Raw genomic sequence first — 4,273 nt, forward strand, 5'->3', positions numbered from 1 at the left:
CGAAAATACGAACTCTCTAGAGCCTCGTCTAGTGGCCGCCAGGTTTCGTATTTTCGCGTACAACGTTACCGGCTGATGCCGTTGGAATTGATTGTTGAAATATATTTTTTTACATTTTTTATTATTAAGCTTTGTACTTAAAAGTAATTTTCTTTTGGCTCTTGCATTTCTCAAAGTTTGAGACCGATATTTTATGTATAAAAAAAGTTCGAACGTTCAAAAAATGTTGAGGTTCAGAAAAAAGATAAAATAATTTTCAGTGAAGTTCCTACCAAATGCAGTACCTAAACGTACTTTATTGTACTCTAATAAATCTTCCAAAGTTTCAGCTCGATATCTTATTTACAAAAAAAGTTCTTAGGTTCAAAAAAACATTCAGTGGACCGAAAAAGTGAGGTCGGTAATATAGGTATTTAGCTGTGTCACATGCCCTTAAGCATAGTAACGTCAGAGGAAAAAAGTGTACTTTTGCACCCTTGAAAGTAAAAAGTTGACTTCAGAAGTAAATAAGCAAAATTATTTATCTATGAGCTCACATTTTCTACGGAAAATTTTCAACAAATTTGGTGATTTTTGGATATTATTAATTTCGAAAAATTTTAAAAAATGTTCAAAATTTTTAAAATGGTCCAAACTAAAAAAATTTTGGAATTTTTTTTTTAGTTTATGAATCTACTGTAAATTTTCAAAATTTGCGTCATTAACAAAAATGTCCTTAAGTCATAAATAACTAAAAATAAAGTCATAGGAGAGCGAGTACGCATAATATACCATTTTTGAAGATCTTACAATTTTCGGACTAAATTAAAAAATAAGTTAAAAAAATTAATTACTTGAATTACACTGCAGTTCAACGTAATAGGACACTGTTTCCTCCCTTTTTAGGATTTTCCTAGTCCCGGGCAGTCACCCTTATACTTTATAGATTTGGTCTGGTGTTTGTCCATCGTGATTTTTTTTACAGGAAGGGTAATAAGTATGGGGAGGTACGGAAGGAGGGAGAAATGAGGGATTTAGAAGTAGAGATAGTGAGGGCAAGTGAGGGGACATGGAAGTAGGGAGTAAAGAAAGTAAGGGGAAATGAAAAGATGGGATGCGTGAGAAATTAGTAGTGGGGAACTGGGGGTACTTGGGCGAGGGAAAATTGGAGTAATTTAGGAGAAATTTGAGGAGGGCACTTAGTGAAAGGGGATTAAAAAGGGAAAATTATTGCAAGTGTAAGAAGGTAAAGAAGGGAGCGAAGGGAGGGCTAGAAAGGTGGTGCGGATGAGTAGGAGATAGAAAATGATGATTAGAAGAGGTAAGTAGGGAAAGGGTGTGTTATCTGGGAAAGTGAGGGGAGAGGGAAGCAGAACTAAAAGAATTTGATAAAAGAAGGGCAGCGAAGGGCGCAGAGAGGGAAAATAAGAAGAGAGAGAGTAGGGGAAGCGAGGGAAATTAGTGGAAGAGGAATGGGGGAAATTAGGGGAGAGAAAAGTAGAGGATTTACCGGAAATGAGAAAAATATAAATAGAGTAAGGGGTTTAAAGAAAGAAAATGATTGTAAGTGTGGCAGGGTAAAGAGAAAAGTGAAGGGTGGGCTAGTAGGGTAGCGCAGGTGAGTAGAGGAGGCTAAGTAATAATTGGGGAAGGCAAATACGGGAAGGGTGTGTTATATGGATAAGTGTAGGGAGACGAAAGCAAAGGAAAATGAATTTGGTGAAAGGAGAGTAACGAAGGGGGAAATTAGAGGAGGGATCAGGTGTAGGTAGGGGATATGGAGAGATAAGAAGCTCGGGGAATTACTGGAGGGGAAGTATGGGATAAATAATGAAAATTAATGCAGGGAAAAGTAGAGGAATTAAATATAAACAAGGTGAAGAGAAACTGAAGGAATTGAGGAGAAATAAGGGGTGGGTAAGTAGTGAAAGGGTATGCAAGAAGTGAAATGATTGGAAGTGTGAGAGGGTAAAGAGAGAAGTGAAGGGAGGGCTAGTGGGATAGTTGAGGAATGTATAGGAGGGAAATGAATGATTGAGAAAGGCAAGTATAGGAGGGCTGTGTTAGCTGGGGTAGTGTAGAGAGAAACATAGGAGAAAGAATTTGGTAAAGGAAGGGTAGCGAAGGGCAAAGTAAAGGTAAGCGATGGAAAATGAGTGAATGGAGTATGGGAATTGAGCAGAAATAAAGAGATGATCAGCGAGGAAAATTAATAGAGAGTAGGTAGGAAAAATTAGGGAGGAAAAAATAAAGGAATTATGGGTAAATAAATGGAGGAAGAAGTAGAAGAATTGAGGAGAAATAAGGGGAGGGTAAGTAGAACAATGGAGATTAGGAAGAGAAAATGATTGGAAGTATTGGAGGGTAAAGAGGAAAGCGAAAGAGGACTAGTAGGGTAGTGCGGGTGAATGGGGGAGGGAAAGTGAAAAATGGGGAAGGCAAGTAGGGAAAGGGATTGTTAGATACGAAATTGAGGGGAGGACGAAGCAGAGGTGGAAGAATTTGGAAAAGGAAAGGTAGAAAAGGGTGACGTGCAGGAAAGTATTAAAGAAAACGGGAACGTAGAGGCAGTGGAGGAAGGAAAGTATGTGAGGGGACGGTTTAAGGGCATAGGATTATTCGTCGTGTGGTAAATCGAGTCTATCCAGTTTCCTCGGCTTTTTTTCTACAAAAATGAAAATGTTTAAAACTGAATTCGGAGATGCTATAAAATAGTTGAGTGGAGTCCCCGAACTGTTTTTTGAGAATTAATAACATACAAAATTGATTGTGCTAAATAAAAATTTTATGAATGTCCACTATTTTGAGGTTAGGATCGTTTTTCAGCTCTGTGTCATTCCATTATAGGAGAGAATTGTAACATACATAACCTCAAAATACACATACATCGAAGGTAGCAATTTTTTTTTTTTAATTATTCCACAAACGAAGATTTCGGGAACATCCATTAGCATGTTCGCTATCATTTTCCCATTTTTTCAGACAAAATCTTTATTATTGTAGGGAAAAAGCCAAGGGAACCTAACACTGGTAAAATCGACAATTTTCTATAAGTATCACATGTCCTTAAATGACATAATTAAAGTCCTAATAGGTTACGAAACGCTTTTGGTAGGCGCGTGGTGCCTAATTTGTCTATTTTTTCATATATGAATTCGTCCCAGATCATTAGAATTATATTACAATTAGTGAAGTGGCTGCATTGTAGAAACCGGAAACGATGAAAAGGCATGGAAAAACGGAAGTCTTCGAAGTGAAGATTTGAAAGGGAGAAAAGGCAGTGGAGATAGATTCTGTCGGGCTCTGCGAGACCGATACAGTTTACATATTAGTTCTACAAAGTGGGGAGAATGGGACTCAGTGGGCTCGCGTCTACACCAGAGTGGTTTGTAAGGTTAGTCCGGTTAGTCTCACGATCTCGACCGCAGAGTCGAGTCGCTTATTCGACGCGATGAAAGAAAATATTTGAATCGATTTCGGGAAATTTGGTGACAAATGTAACGATAAGAATTGTAATTAGTTTCTTTTTAATTACTAGTCGCCTTGGTAATGTAGAATGCAATATGAAAGAGTTACAATAATAAGTCAACAAATGATTATTAATAGATAAATGGATATTTACCATCTTATTATTATTGTATTTTAAATATTTTCTAATCCAAAGTTTTTATCGCAGTTCAGTGGTCAGTGTTTAATGGATTTTGCCGAATGACAATTATATCTACTGGGATACAAAGGAGATATTTTATTTTGCATGAAGGGTGAGATTTACAATTTTTAATTTAGGATTTAGTATTAAATTTGTAAGCGTACAGTATACAGTTTATATTTTGCAATTTGGAATCTGCAATTTGCGATTAACAATTTAAAATGCACTATTTACTATTTCCAACTCAATATTAAAATACAGAGTCTATTACTACATTTTACAAATTTCTATTCACAATAAGATGATAATTGTGAACTGTAAATTATCAATACTTAATTGCGTGTTTTATATTGTCTATTCTCTATATACTGTATATTATATTTCTTATATTTCAAATCATAAAACATATATTGTAAAATTATAAAAATAAGTATATACGTGTGTACATTATACACAATAAACAAGCTAAATATAAAATTTTACCATTAACAATATACAATTTACAATTTGCAGTTTACAATATACTATATACACTTTTTTGTTAATTTTACATTATACGTTTTACGATATTAAATATAAAAAATAGAATGTACAATATACAAGGTACAGTATATAATAAAAAATATACACTGTAGAATATACAAA

General features: G+C 35.1%; 1 protein-coding gene across 1 annotated transcript in view; it reads left to right on the forward strand.

Annotated features, from left to right (window-relative positions):
- The first annotated feature begins 3,393 nt into the window (after nt 1-3,393).
- Nucleotides 3,394-4,273, forward strand: part of LOC117174160 — a 97,837-nt gene continuing 96,957 nt past the window's right edge. Inside the window, exons 1-2 of the mRNA XM_033362982.1 lie at nt 3,394-3,491; nt 3,656-3,740. The gene's annotated coding sequence lies outside the window, so the exon portion shown is untranslated. The remainder of the gene's footprint in view (nt 3,492-3,655; nt 3,741-4,273) is intronic.

Source organism: Belonocnema kinseyi, chromosome 1 (genome assembly GCF_010883055.1).
Source record: "Belonocnema kinseyi isolate 2016_QV_RU_SX_M_011 chromosome 1, B_treatae_v1, whole genome shotgun sequence".
Lineage (NCBI taxonomy): Eukaryota > Metazoa > Arthropoda > Insecta > Hymenoptera > Cynipidae > Belonocnema > Belonocnema kinseyi.